Source organism: Rutidosis leptorrhynchoides, chromosome 5 (assembly GCF_046630445.1).
Source record: "Rutidosis leptorrhynchoides isolate AG116_Rl617_1_P2 chromosome 5, CSIRO_AGI_Rlap_v1, whole genome shotgun sequence".
Taxonomy (NCBI): Eukaryota; Viridiplantae; Streptophyta; class Magnoliopsida; order Asterales; family Asteraceae; genus Rutidosis; species Rutidosis leptorrhynchoides.
The window spans coordinates 225,824,856-225,842,843 of NC_092337.1; positions in this window are offsets into that span (position 1 = coordinate 225,824,856).

Here is a 17,988-nt window from a genome sequence, read left to right on the forward strand (position 1 = left end):
AAGTCTGGTAATCTAAGAATTAGGGAACAGACACCCTAATTGACGCGAATCCTAAAGATAGATCTATTGGGCCTAACAAACCCCATCCAAAGTACCGGATGCTTTAGTACTTCGAAATTTATATCATATCCGAAGGGTGTCCCGGAATGATGGGGATATTCTTATATATGCATCTTGTTATTGTCGGTTACCAGGTGTTCACCATATGAATGATTTTTATCTCTATGTATGGGATGTGTATTGAAATATGAAATCTTGTGGTCTATTGTTACGATTTGATATATATAGGTTAAACCTATAACTCACCAACATTTTTGTTGACGTTTAAAGCATGTTTATTCTCAGGTGAATATTAAGAGCTTCCGCTGTTGCATACTAAAATAAGGACAAGATTTGGAGTCCATGTTTGTATGATATTGTGTAAAAACTGCATTCAAGAAACTGATTTCGATGTAACATATTTGTATTGTAAACCATTATGTAATGGTCGTGTGTAAACAGGATATTTTAGATTATCATTATTTGATAATCTACGTAAAGCTTTTTAAACCTTTATTTATGAAATAAAGGTTATGGTTTGTTTTAAAAATGAATGCAGTCTTTGAAAAACGTCTCATATAGAGGTCAAAACCTCGCAACGAAATCAATTAATATGGAACGTTTTTAATCAATAAGAACGGGACATTTCAATATGTACCTAGTAAGACGTTGTTATAACGATAATCGTTATATATATCGTTTTCGAGTTTCTTAAATTAATAGTCTCATTTTTATGTATATAACTCATTGTTAAAATACCTAATGAGATAAATACTTATAATAAAATCATGTTAACTATATATATAACCATATATATGTCATCGTATAGTTTTTACAAGTTTTAACATTCGTGAATCACCGGTCAACTTGGGTGGTCAATTGTCTATATGAAACCTATTTCAATTAATCAAGTCTTAACAAGTTTGATTGCTTAACATGTTGGAAACACTTAATCATGTAAATAACAATTTCATTTAATATATATATATATATATATATATATATATATATATATATATATATATATATATATATATATAACAGGGAAAAGTTCGGGTCACTACACGAGACACCATTCGGCCACCTTACTTCGCCACCATCACCCATCATAAACCCATATTCACCCCACCACCTTATTTCTTCTTGTTTTTGAATCAAAACAAACAATCATCGACCCCAAAAATTCACATCACCAAACCACTGCTTTATATATATATAGATATTTTTTTTGTACCTTCAATCAACAACCATTTATCTATTAATCTTCATCACCACTTTTCTCCATCCTCACCTTCACCGTCATTCAAGAACACCTGCCACCACCTTCATGCAACCACAATTCATCAAGATCATCCATCGTACCACCAATCACCCAAATGCTACCATTCGATGACTTATTAACTGCAAATACTCCTGCTACTATGCAAACCGTAAACCACCACCAAGACTATCACATCATCGCTATTGTTTGCTTCTGCTACTCTCTCTCTCTCTCACTATTATAGACGAACTGGATCATCGAGGACAACAGTTACTGCTACGGTTTTGCTTCTTTTAATCGTTGTTACTATTCGACAAACCATTATCTCATTCATTACTTGCTATTACAATCGATATCTCCTCTATCTCCCTACCACCACCTTTATATATTTTTTTCCTTTCTCTGCTAATCATACGACCACCATCACCACCATAGAGCTGTTGCTCATGTTGTTTCTTTTATTCTACTATTTATACTAGATGACAACACTGCTGCTGCTACGATTATTACCTTCACTAGTACTCCTGTTCGATTTTTTTGTTTAAAACAATAATAAAGTTAGATGAGAATATAATGATAAAAGTTGATGATAAGATAATGAGATGTAAAGTTTATCAATTTTGCTAGTAACTTGTCTATTATAATCGTGATATTGGAAAATGACATAAGGGATGATGTCAATGAAAGTGATAGATGATGATTAAATGAAAAAGCTTTGATGGCGGGGTCATACATGAAACCGATTTTTTTAGACTAGTTTAACGAGAGCTGGATATTAATTTCTACTTGGGCCGTAAACCTTTTATCTTCCATATGGATCAATTTGTTTTTGGGCCATAACAATAACCCATTTGTTATATGAAGCCCAACCCACTGCTGCAAATTGTTTCTGTTTACATTCAGCGAAGACAGGAGGTAGATGATGTAGTAAACAAAGATGATCCATATATTGTCGATTCCATATTTGTTGCTACAGTCGATAGGGTGTCCATCTTCGGTTCTGTTTATAGGACACGAAACAAAAACATGATAATACAAGAGGACGATGAATAACATGATAACATAGAATTTTGATAATAAGTGATGATTTTAAGATGATGTTTAGTTTGGTGTCGAAGGTTATGATGATATAGTTATGATCATGATAGATGATCACGGTGATGTTAGATGATACGATAATGAATCAGATGATGAAAGTTTAAGTATTTTAATGGTGTTGTTATAATGATCAAATGGTATTATACGCTAAAGAAGAAAAAGGGGGAAACAGGAAATCACGGTTGAAATAAAATTGTATCCGATTATAAACAGAAAAACAAGAATGGTAGAATGGTTGTGGGTGTTATCGGGTTAGCGAGACGTCGCGGGTTCAAACCCGGACTTGGGCATTTTTTAAGGCTACTTCTTTGAGGTAGTATTTCTATTACCATTGTTATTATTATTATTATTATTATTATTATTATTATTATTATTATTATTATTATTATTATTATTATTATTATTATTATTATTATTATTATTATTATTATTATTATTATTATTATTATGATTATTATGAATAAGTGAAAATAAATAATAGTTAAGGTTATGATTATATACATGTAGATTATAAATACAAATATAGTTATAAAGATGATTAAACTTATAATTAAGTGATAACTTAAAATGAAATATTATTATTTTCAATATCGTTATATTATTAGTATCACCATTATTATTAATATATTATTATTATTATTATTATTATTATTATTATTATTATTATTATTATTATTATTATTATTATTATTATTATTATTATTAGTATTAGTATTAGTATTAGTATTAGTATTAGTATTAGTATTATTCTGGAAATAATAAAAGTTATTATTATATTCATTAATATTAGTATTAGTATTATTTTAGAACTATTATTATTATTATTTAGATTACCATTAGTAATAAGATTGTTATAATTATTATTATTAAGTAGTAAATATTAATATCAAAAATTATTATTTTCATTACCATTATTATTAAATTATTTATTTTATTAAAAACTACTAATATTTTCATTATTATGAGATTGATTATTGAAAACTATCATTTATATTATTATTAATAGAATTATAATTAATATTATCATTTTATTAATATCACTATTATTATTTTAAATATTATCTTAGTATTACTAAAGTACTGTTTTAACAAAACAAATAATATATATATATATATATATATATATATATATATATATATATATATATATATATATATATATATATATATATATATATATATATAATTATTACATATAACATAATAAAATTTATTATTTTTATATACAATAAATATAAGTTATCAATACAAAAGTTATATCACTAATAATATATATATATATATATATATATATATATATATATATATATATATATATATATATATATATATATATATATATATATATATATATATATATATTTGTTCGATTACAAGTATATGTTTAAATATATATATTAATGATATAGGTTCGTGAATCTGAGGCCAACTCTGCATTATTCAGTTTCGTCGTATGAATATTTTTACTACAAAATATTGGATAGTGAATTTGCTCCCTTTTTAAATACTTTTGCAATATATATTTTTGGGACTGAGAATACATGCGCTTTTATAACTGTTTTATGAAATAGACACAAGTAATCGAAACTACATTATATGGTTGAATGATCGAAGCCGAATATGTCTCTTTTTGCTTGGTAGCCTAAGAATTAGTAAACCGATCTACTAATTAACGCGAATCCCAAAGATAGATCTATTGGGCCTAACAAACCCCATCCAAAGTACCGGATGCTTTAGTACTTCGAATTCGTTTTTATCATGTCCGATGGATGTCACGGAATGATAGGGGATATTCTTATATGCATCTTGTTAATGTCGGTTACCAGGTGTTCAATCCATATGAATGATTTGTGTCTCTATGCATGGGACGTATATTTATGAGAAATGGAAATGAAAATCTTGTGGTCTATTAAAATGATGAAAATGATCGATTATGATAAACTAATGAACTCACCAACCGGTTGGTTGACACTTGAAAGCATGTTTATTCTCAGGTATTAAAGAAATCTGCCGCTATGCATTTGCTCATTTTAAGGATATTATTTGGAGTCATTCATGGCATATTTCGAAAGACGTTGCATTCGAGTCGTTGAGTTCATCAAGATTATTATTAAGTCAATTATAGTTGGATGTATTATGAAATGGTATGCATGCCGTCAATTTTCGTTGTAAAGAAAGTTTGTCTTTTAAAAACGAATGCAATGTTTGTAAAATGTATCATATAGAGGTCAAATACCTCGCGATGTAATCAACTATTGTGAATCGTTTATAATTTATATGAACGGGTCCTTTCAATTAAATGGTTATTTGTACGTAGGTACTATATCCCTATTGTGACGTTAAGCACACATAACTACTTACCCGTATCCTAGGGTTGATCAAGTCCTAATACTAGGTGATAGCCATGTGAATAAGCGGAAAGGGTGATCCGTAAATTAAACTTCTAAACCGTCAAGGTTTCAGCATAACAATAGCATAAGTTTCAGATAAAGTATTTAACACATAATAAACATTTGCAATGAATAGATAAGCATGCAAGATGAAAGCGACTTAAGATAACTTCATTAAATTAAGGAAAGCGTTCACCCTTAATACCGTGGGTAAAAATGTGACTTTTTAGCCGATATCACCCTTAATTTACGACTTGACTTTACGACGTTACTTTACAACGTTACTTTATGCCATTACCTTACACCATTATCTTACGTCGTTACCTTACGCTGTTACCCCCCGTTACATTACCCCGTTACCTTACACCATTACATTTGGTGGGAAGCCTTGGCGGGAAACTTTTGGTAGGAAATTATTCGACGGGAAATTGCTTCTATTTAACACCCCCGCAAATCACAACTTTATTATACTACATCATTATGCCTGATTATCGGTATGATCGCTATGTTCGTTGTCGATCATGTGATTCAAATTTAGTTATCAAAACTTGCATGGATGATGATAGCCAATATGGTCGACGATATTTTGGTTGCAACAGTTTCTTAGGGCACATCACGGAGTCTCCTCATTGAGGAACCGAATGGATTGAATTGATCCGGTCTGGAGGGATAGGGCGCTTGAAGTGATATCGGCATTATTAATGTCCAAGAGAGCTCTAGAAGGTTCACTCGATATAGCAGATCCTCAAGGAAAAAAGTTGAAACTAATGTTAATATGTAGTTTGGTAGCATTTGTGTTGTGTTTCTTTTTCAAGTAATCGATGTAACCTCTTTAGTTCGAAGTAATTTGTTGTATTTTCTTTAAGCTGGATGAAATGTACCTCTTTTATTTAAGTTTCTAGTTTAAGTTTCTAGTTTCACTTTATTAATTTTGTGTTTTAGTGGTCTTCTAGGACGACATCCGTTAAGTACGGTACCTATTGACATTTGTATTCTATTCGATTCATCTACTAATTAAGCCATTATATTACATGTGTGTTTCTGTTGTACTACACTGTTATACTACACTAATTAATCCGTTATATTACTTGTGTGTTTCTGTTATACTACACTAATTGAGTCGTTATATTACAAATAGTGAGGTTTCGAATCTTTAATGTTCCACACGAGTACAGTCTACAAGAATTCGGTGCACTATTCGATTCATCTACCTAAAATGCGCTTTAATTATAGTAATTGAAAAAAATGACAATAACATAACAATTTCATTCAAGTAACCAAAAATACAACATTAATGTTACCTAATAACGACGATACAAATAATATGAAAATAAAATACGATACAAGTAATACCAACTTTACTAATTAACTAATAAAGAGAAATGCGATTAGAACGCCAAAACAGGGTTTCTTTGATCCCGTACCACTGATCGTCGGTACGGAGGTAAGTAGCGGACAACTCTGGAACACAGTCATCTTAATAATACAAGACGACTTGTGTTCAAAGGGAACATTTTCTTTTAAAAATGTTAAAAGATGTTGTAAACAAACATCGCTAACGTCAATATCATTGAACGTAGCTTTTGAACTTCGAGTATAATCATAAAGTTTCATTTCATTACGGAATTCACTTTCGTAATACACTTCGATTGAGACAAGCATCAGCGGTAAGTTCAACAACATTGTGTGTATTGTTTGTGTGTTTTTGATAATGATTTGTGTGTTTGGTTCAGCAAGCTAAATAGAGAAATTTTTTTTTTTTTTTTTTTTTTTTGCGGCGAGATGACTTTTGGCGGTAATTTTTTTTGCTGGGAAAAACTTGGAGGAAAAAAATATATAAAACGATGATAATTAGCGGCGAGACTGATCACCGCTAAAAATAAATTCAACGTTTGACCTCTATGAGAAAAAGAAAATGTATTAAACGTGGGACCTGATTATTTGCCACGATTTGTCAAATCCCTCGCTGCAGAAAATACGTGGACCCATATTAGACCAGAAAAGGAGTCAAATAAATGGGATCTTTGTCGTTTACTGGTTTTTTTACGACGAGATGTCTTTTTTCTTGTAGTGATAGACCCTTGTCGCAAGTTTCACAACTCATTCAGTATCCGAGTGAGGTCGGCTTGAGTACGATACTCTTTAAAGAACTCCGTCTTAAATTCATCCCAAGACATACCCACAAATTGCTCTTCACCAACCACGAGAATCTCATCATCCAACCAAGTCTTGGAGGCACCTCTCAAAAGACTTGTAGCAAGCCCCGTCTTCTTTTCGGGAGGGCACTCACTTATTCGGAAGCACCCCTCGACATCGTATATCCACCTAGTGCTCTTTAGAGGGTCGGGATCCCCTTCATAGGTCGGAGGTTTAGTTAACCGAAAGTTTTTATAACTAAACTCCTTCCTATTCAGGTGGTTAAGAACCCCTTAGTCATGTGGACCCTCTTCGGCACCACCCTTAACTTGAGGCTTCGGGAAACTATTCTCAAACTCTTCCTTAACTACCTCACCTACACATTCTCGTATAAGATCAGTGATTTTTTCATCCGGCGTTTGTTGGAATATTTCCTTAACCTTCCCGGTGAACATCGCGGAATAGCTTTCTAATGCGGTCTCAATCTTGGACGTTAACTCATCCTCATTACTTGGACCCTCATGATTTGATCCACTACGTGTCTTCATTCTATAGAATAAAGTAGATTACATAACATAACAAAATCAAACCACAAACTTAACAACTCCATCTCACTTGACACTCGTCGTACTTCATTCATTTGACAAAATGTTCGACCGTACTGATGATGGCCAATCATTAATAACTCGAGCATTCTATCAAAATACTTGATATAATGGCTATCTCACTTGATGTATTCGACTGTGCAAAAACAAAAAGACACGTAAACTAAAGTCTCAACAATAAGCCCATGGTCCCGTAACCCGACAAGTCATGCACAATTACACAAATTCAATCTAAGTCCATGCACCCATCCTAAGGTAACCTAGATCCGTTAGGCCATGCTCTGATACCACTTGAAACAACCCAACCACATTCAAAAAAAACGAGAAACTTTTTTATTAATATAAACCGCGTGGCGCGCCATATAGGGTGCGCGGCACGCACCTATGTGTAAAAACTTCGGCCACATTTTCTTTGTATGTGCGTGATGCACACGTGCATGTGCGCGGCGCACACACCACCCAGTCCAGGTTTTCACCATTTTAAGCACTTTTAACCCGTTTAAGATACCTCACTCAAACCTTAACCAAAAGAACTCATTTACACAAGTTTTTATGACAAAACAAACGTTTTATTTGCCATCACAAATTCAAACCTTGTTCGCAATTACAAAAATTCGAACTTAATCAAAATAAAATTATTACGAGTTTACAACATCAGGCACGCAAGTCCCATAGTTTTACGAAAGTTTAACACAATCCACTACAATAATTCAACCCAAAAGTGAGCATGACCATTACCAAAAGAGATTCTTCCCACAAACACCAACACGGGAGCTAAGCCAATCCCTTACCCTTATCCTTCGAAGTGCCACATCTATAAAAAGAGTAAAAATAATGAGGGTAATCAAAACTTAGTGAGAAGAATAAATATACAAATATGCATACAACTTATCGACTTAATACCACACAAAATCCACTAGTACACATATACACATAACACCACAACCATAGCAAAACTAATCCGCAAAAGCATGCCAAACACAAAAGTAACATAATCTACACTTCATGGTTAACCATTAGCACGAGCGAGTGGCTATTTCAAAGGACCACCGATTGTTCACAACAACCGTTAGTGACACGAACACACGATATACACTAACCCCATGGCGATACGAACACGCGATATACAACATATAACTTTAGGTGAAACGTACACACGATACACAACATATAGATTTTGGTGGCACGAACACACGATAAACACCATATAGCTTTTGGTGACACGAACACATGATGTACACCATAGAACAACGGCAAACTCAAGCAAGTAAACTATACACATAAATGCATAAATATTCCGATCAACTTTACCAACTTGATGAGATACTACCGACGCTTGAGCTTCACTATCAACAAATCTTAGGTCACCTAACCAATTACACATAACAAGCTACAATCAACTATAGCTCTATCAAATCCAAAAGTATCCCTAGTGCAATTTCAACCCAAATTGCACCTTAATCACCAACTTGGTCAAACAAGACCCCAACACCCCAAATCACTAATGGCTAGTGAATTTTGGCCCAAACTCACCAAAATACAACTTATGGTCAAGTACTAGAGGTACTTCATGACCCATTTCAACACAAGACTCATTTTGACCCAAATTAGGGACAACCCCCAATAATCAATGTAACGACCCAACCCGTTATCCAACCAAAAATACGCCTTATAAAAAAATTTTGTGAGACAATGCATCTGGACGGTGTCCAGCTCTGAAGGACTGGACGGCGTCCAAGCCTTTTGGACGGCGTCCAAATGAACTAAAATATTCTGATCAGTTTTACAATTTTACGCGAGCGAAAAACCCGCTTCCCGACATTTTCACACGAAAACACTTTCACAATATGTTATAGTATTTAAAACTAAGAGTTTTCCACAATAAAACCGAGTTTTACGACACTAGGCCCACATCGGCCGTTTTACGACTTTCGTACAAAATATAAGTTTTCGACCACGTGAGTTTCAACATAAAATAAAGACCGAGCATGGCGATTGGGGATACGCTACCCAATCCTAATCAAATCTAAAAACACGTCCTCTAAAGAAAACTACGCAAGTCCACTAGTCCCCACGCTTACCCGAGCCACCGCCTCCATGCGAATCTATAAAAATGTAAACAATGAGAGGGTAAGATAAAGCTTAGTGAGTGAGAATATACTACATACATATATATGCATAAAATGGATACGTCATACAAACAAAAAATAGCACATACCGGAGCATCCAAGTATAAGACTAGCAATCTAAGCATACCGTTCAACCGCTATACAACAAGCTAATAATCAACAAGTAAGTTCACCAACGACGCTATGAACAACACCAACAAGCTACACCCGGAGGGTTAGCTACATCACAATAATACGATGATATATGTAACAATAAAGCATAAAACGCCCAAGGTTAACCCCTTAACCCAATACCAAAAGAAGATTGGTCGAGCTACACGAGCCTTAGTAAATCTGTATCCACAGGAGACTACTATCTTCAATACCACAACAACATCGAGGTTGGCCGAACTACACGAGCCTTAGTAAATCCGCATCCACACGAGACTACTACCTCAATAAGATGACCGAACTACACACGTCATCGTAAATCCGCATCCACACGTGATTCACTTCCCAAATCACAACCCACGGTCACGGGATTATAAAATCCACCACATCGGGGTTATCCACATCATAACTCAACACCAACCCTTCGCCATTTGGGTTATATAATCCACATCACAAGCACATGTGATAACGTACACACGAAGTGTGCACCTCACCAAAGGTGGTCAACCCAAACGCAAAATATTGCCAATTGGACCTATACGCAAGTCCAACAAATCCACCTATATGTGAAGTAAGCTCTTTAACCGAGAACCACTTCACCCGACCCGCACCCATCCTACACATACATATGCACATAGGATATTAACACTCACCTTGAAGTCTTGATGGATGCCAAACCAAAATCCACAATCGCCAATGGAACGTACCTATTCCATTATCACATAACAAACAACACAATTAGGGTGGATTACAAACCAACCCATATGGACAACTAGTGCAAATTTGACCCAAATGCACTTCCAAGCACAAACCGAGCCCAAACTAACCAATATTCACTAACACAAGTGAGAATGGTCCTAATACACCAATCAAACCGAATTATAAGTGTTAAACACCTATCTTGCTCATTTTAACACCTAAACCCTAATTTTGACCCATTTCAAATTTAGTCAACCAAATACACCCAAAATGGTTCCAACACTTTCATAATCACTAACACTAGTGATTATACCCATTATCAAAGCCTAAACATGGCCAAATCGTCAACCAACCCAAAATCCGCCGAGTGACAAGAATAACTAGTCATCCCAAACCCACTTCATCATCAAAAGGGTTTCACAACTAATCAAGCTCAAACCCTAACTTGAATATCAAATCTAACAAATGAAATTCGGAGTTTGAACTTACCAATACCACCACAACATAGCTAGGAATGAGATGAACAATTTTAAAACTCGAGCTTTAACGATAATCCGACTCCTTCCTCTCCAAATCAAGCTCTCTCTCACTAAAAGTGAGTTTCTCTCACTAGGGTTTGAAGAGAGTGTTTGTGTGGGTGAATGAGATCCACAAATGGCCAATGGATCAGCTTTGAAGGCTCCAAACCGACACCCAAGTGAAATTACCAATTTGCCCCTTTTTAAAACAAAACCAACAGCTGGCCCGTCAGTACATTTAGACGGCGTTCAGAATGTGGGACGACGTCCAGAATGTGGGACGGCGTCCAGAATGTTGGACGGCGTCCAGCACAAAAGGACAGGACGGCGTCCAGTAATTGGGACGGCGTCCCATTTAACTAAAACATGAAACAGGGTCTTACAATCAAGTTGATAGAACCACAAACCCACCAAATTGCAAGTGTTCAAGTGAACATCCAGCCATTGCAAGTTCATGCACTTGTAAAAATTACCACTTAACCCAAAATCACGAGTTGGGGTTCATACACCCAAATTTTCATACCCCGTCCTAATCCATCTGGAAGAAGTCACCAACAACTGGTCCCATTGTGATGATCGACTCCAAGTAATGTCTCTAAAATGAGCAAATGCACAGCGGAAGATTTCTTTCATACCTGAGAATAAACATGCTTTAAAGTGTCAACCAAAAGGTTGGTGAGTTCATTAGTTTATCATAATCATTCATTTTCATCATTTTAATAGACCACAAGAATTTCATTTCCAGTTCTCATAAATATACGTCCTATGCATAGAGACAAAAATCATTCATATGGTTTGAACACCTGGTAACCGACATTAACAAGATACATATAAGAATATCCCCTATCATTCCGGGAAATCCTTCGGACATGATAAAACAACATCGAAATACTAAAGCATCCACTCCAACAGATGGGGTTCGTTAGGCCCAATAGATCTATCTTTAGGATTCGTGTCAATTAGTAGACTACAGTAATAATATAAATTCTAATAAATCTAGGGTTACTAAGATAACAATTTTAAATATGAATTGAAATTATAAATTTATTATGATTAGCTATTATTATTTCCATAATTAGTATTTTTAACAAATATCATTATTATTGATATCATCCTTATTATTAGTATTATTTTGACATTATTATTAATATTATTATTATTATTATTTACTATAACAACATTATTATTAATATGTGATTGTAACTGTATAAAACACATATATATTATTAATATTAATATATATATATATATATATATATATATATATATATATATATATATATATATATATATATATATATATATATATATATATATATATATATATATATATATATATATATATATATATATATATATATATATATATATATATTACGCGTGTTATCAGGAACCCCCAGTATCTGATTTTTTTATATATATTTCTTTTTTCTCTCTTTTCTGTTTCTTTCTGCTGTTGATTTTTTTTCTTTTGATTTAACTTCTTGTCGATTTTGGTACACAAAAATACGATCCGTGATTAACCAGTATTTCAACTCCAATTATCAATTCGTTTTATATATTAAAGATTGCATTTGTGGAAATCAAAAAGCAAAACAAATTAGATAAAACCGCTCGACACTCTGTTCATTTTTTTTTCCAAAACTTGAATTCGAAATCAATCTCAAAATCCATTGATGCAGGATTGTTATGCATCTCGTACTCGAACTCTCTGTAAATTTTCAAGTCTCAACTCTTTCTATCGATTGATAATTTTCGAGTCAAACCTTTGTGTCAAAAAGTCAAACGTATGAACATTGATCAAATTTGAATTCATATGAATGTTTCAAGGTAAATTGACGATTCCATTAGTTTCTATAAACATTTTACAAACAAATTCGTGTTACAACCTTTGCCTTAATCGTTGCCATTTGAAAAATCATTTTTAAAAAAAAAAAAAAACTATAGTAGCGACGGCCAGCAGGATCTTGTTTTTCTGTTAATTCAAACCAAACTCTACTGGTCATTTATAATTCAACTTCCAACCTTAATTCAACCTAGTAACTTGCTGTTATAAATTTGGTTGTCTCTAGTCGATGCAAGTTGTGAAGAAGATGATAACAGAAGATTAGGGGTTAAGTATAAATGGATTATGTTTTAAAACATATAAGCAAGGCAGAGGAATTGGTTAAGGAGTGTTATGTGGGAACGAGGGGTCACGGGTTCAAGTCCCGACATGGGCTATTTTTTTTTTTAGAAAAAGCTTAAAAAGAAGGGTATACATTTTAATACTTTCAATTTTTATTATTATTATTGTTATTATAAATTATTACGATTAAAATTACGGATATGTTAATAATTGTTAATACTCACTTAATATTATGAATATTATTATCAATAAGATAAATAAAATTGTTATTATTATTATTAAGAATAGTATCAATATTAAGCCTTAGTTATATTGTTAAATTTGGATATGAACATAAGATTTAATATTAAAATCATTATTATTATATCATAGTTAATAATATTACTATCATTACTAATAACATTATTTGTATTATATTTATCAAAAATTATCATTTTTATTTGTGTTACTAGTATTATCATTTAAGAATTATTAGTAATATCAGTACTAATATTATTATTAATAGTATTATTATTATTGTTAGTATTATTATTAACATGATTTGGAACATACTAATAATATTTATAGTATAAAAATTTTAATAAAAGTTGATATGATAAAAATATGAAAATGGTTATGAAATTAAGATTATAAGAACTGTAGTTAAGAAATTAGAAAATTTAACCCGAACCTCATAATAAAACTGATTATTATTAACACATGCATTATTGTTATTATTTTATCATTATTACTATTATTGAAAATATTGTTTTTTTATGAAAACTAACATTTTATCTTACAATTATTATATCAAAATTATCATCTTTATAGAACTTATTATTATCACTATCATTATTACTATTATTAGTATTATAACTATTAATATCCTTATTCTGGTATCATTATCAGAAATATTTTGCAAACAGAAGAAATTGATATAAGAATATATAAGTATACCGATATTACATAATATTCCTTTTTAATTAATATAATATTATTTATATTGATATAAAATTTATTAAGTTATATATCAAATAAACTTTATAGGATATTATAAGTATTAATATATTATATATATAAATACTAATCTTAATACCTAACTAAATATATATAAGTTTATTCGATTACAATTATGTTTTAATAAATATACAAATGATATAGGTTCGTGAATCCGAGGCCAACCCTGCATTGTTCAATATAGTCATATGTATGTTTACTACGAAATACATTAGGTGAGTTTCATTTGCTCCCTTTTTAAATGCTTTTGCAATATATATTTTTGGGACTGAGAATACATGCGCTGTTTTTATAAATGTTTTACAAAATAGACACAAGTAATCGAAACTACATTATATGGTTGAATGATCGAAGCCGAATATGCCCCTTTTGCTTGGTAACCTAAGAATTAGTAAACCAGTCTACTAATTGACGCGAATCCTAAAGATAGATCTATTGGGCCTAACGAACCCCATCCAAAGTACCGGATGCTTTAGTACTTCGATGTTGTTTTTATCATGTCCGAAGGATTTCCCAGAATGATAGGGAATATTCTTATATGCATCTTGTTAATGTCGGTTACCAGGTGTTCAAACCATATGAATGATTTTTGTCTCTATGCATGGGACGTATATTTATGAGAACTGGAAATGAAATTCTTGTGGTCTATTAAAATGATGAAAATGAATGATTATGATAAACTAATGAACTCACCAACCTTTTGGTTGACACTTTAAAGCATGTTTATTCTCAGGTATGAAAGAAATCTTCCGCTGTGCATTTGCTCATTTTAGAGACATTACTTGGAGTCGATCATCGCAATAGGACCAGATGTTGGTGACTTCGTCGAGAAGAGAATAAAAAAGGCAAAGAGCTCCAAAATATAAGAGAAAAGATAAAGCCCAATAACAACACGGAGATTACAAACTGTAGATATTAATACGAATAGCAATATAAAGACACGGTAGAATTAAGAATAGTATCACCCCAAGGTAATAGTGGAAGTAAATAGATTTTCCTGGCGGAAGATTGAAAAGAAGGATGACAGAAATGATAATTAGGAAAATATCAAGAATTAGAACTGGATTAAGCATTTTCACAATCTTTTGGATTATTGAACTAAGAAAGAAAGTATAGGAATGGTGAGAATAATGGAATGGAAGAGTTTAATTTATAATGAAAATATCAGACAGAGTAATCGAGGTAGATCACTGTATTTAATTATAGAGATATCAATTTCCTTACTCGCCGAAGAATCCAATCTTTTAGATTTCGAAGATTTTCTTTAAATCCCTTGAATTTCGTAAATCAACCGTAACTACGTCAAAATTTAAGACGAATCTCTATTTCTTTATTTCAATCTTTTGCGATAGCTTCACTCATACGCTTCAAGTAACCGAATTGTTTAATTTATATTACTCGGTAATGATAAAACTCTTTTTATCACTCATATTCGTCAGGAAAACATTTTTATTGTTAGCCTTGATGACCTCACTCAAATTTCGGGATGAAATTTCTTTAACGGGTAGGTACTTGTGACGACCCGGGAATTTCCAACTAAATTTAAACTTAATCTTTATATGATTTTGACACAATAAGCAAAGTCTATACTATTAATATCTCAAAAACTTTGAACGATGTTCATATATTCAATTGACCTTCGACTGCTCTCGACGATTCAAGAATAATTATTGTAAATAATAATGTATGTATGTATATATATATATATATATATATATATATATATATATATATATATATAAATATATAAATTTATATAATAATTTAATACAAACTTGATCATCAGAGTTAAATATGTAACAATATATATATTCAAGATAAAAGGTTGTTATTGAAAATAATCTATATAAATATATATATATATATATATATATATATATATATATATATATATATATATATATATATATATATATATATATATTGGTAGGATCAAGAGGGAAGTAACCATTCGGGGGGAAGCGGGGGGAAGCAAAAACTTTTTTTTTCGTTTTTTGAAAAAAATTTGTTCACGAACATTATAGATGAGATGAAAATATGAACATTTAGTAGAGACACTTTGTGATAAATGTTTTTATTTTGGCGGGAAAACGCTCGAAGAAGCAATATATAACAATTATCGTGTTTTTCGAGCTTATTTTGAGGTTTTAGCTATTGGGGTTTAGATATTAGGGTTTAGATATTAGGGTTTATAGGGTTTAGATATTAGGGTTTAGAAATTTAGGATTTAGGGTTTAGATTTAGGATTTAGATTGAGTTTTTAACACGAACGGTTTAGAGTTTCCATAAACCCAAAACACCAAACCCTAAACCCTAAACCCTAAACTCTAAATCGGGCTAAATTTTACTTCATAAAACATGGAAAATAAACGTTCATATTCTTCACGAACAATATTATCTTGAATGTTATTTTTGTTGATCGTTTTCCCGCCTAAATAATAACATTCATCACGAAGTGTCTCTTCTAAATGTTCATATTTTCGTGTGATCTTGATGTCGGAAAAAACAATTAAAAAAAACGAAATTTTTTTTTTTGCTTCCCCCCGCTTCCCCCCGATTGGTTACTTCCCCATTGATCCTGCCCCTATATATATATATATATATATATATATATATATATATATATATATATATATATATATATATATATATATATATATATATATATATATATATATATATATATATATATATATATATATATATATGATTCTATACATAAATATTATTATATGTATAATGTAATGTATATATTAAAAAGGATAAAAACTTAATACTCAAAATAAGTTATTATATATAATCATTAAATATTACATATGTAATATCAATATATATTAAATTTATTAATAATTTAATATATAGATGTTATATTAATATTATTAATACTTTCATTATTATTATTAAAGTTAATATTAGTATTATTAATAGTATTATTATTATTGTTAGTATTATTATTAACATGATTTGGAACATACTAATAACATTTATAGTATAAAATTTTTAATTAAAGTTGATATGATAAAAATATGAAAATGGTTATGAAATTAAGATTATAAGAACTGTAGTTAAGAAATTAGAAAATTTAACCTGAACCTCATAATAAAACTGATTATTATTAACACATGCATTATTGTTATTATTTTATCATTATTACTATTATTGAAAATATTGTTTTTATGAAAACTAACATTTTATCTTACCATTATTATATCAAAATTATCATCTTTATTGAACTTATTATTATCACTATCATTATTACTATTATTAGTATTATAACTATTAATATCCTTATTCTGGTATCATTATCAGAAATATTTTGCAAACAGAAGAAATTGATATAAGAATATATAAGTATACCGATATTACATAATATTACTTTTTAATTAATATAATATTATTTATATTGATATAACATTTATTAAGTTATATATTAAATAAACATTATAGGATATTAAAAGTATTAATAGATTATATATATAAATACTAATCTTAATACCTAACTAAATGTATATAAGTTTATTCGATTACAATTATGTTTTAATAAATATACAAATGATATAGGTTCGTGAATCCGAGGCCAACCCTGCATTGTTCAATATAGTCATATGTATGTTTACTACAAAATATATTAGGTGAGTTTTATTTGCTCCCTTTTTAAATGCTTTTGCAATATATATTTTTGGGACTGAGAATACATGCGCTGTTTTTATAAATGTTATACGAAATAGACACAAGTAATTGAAACTGCATTATATGGTTGAATGATCGAAGCCGAATATGCCCCTTTTGCTTGGTAACCTAAGAATTAGTAAACCAGTCTACTAATTGACGCGAATCCT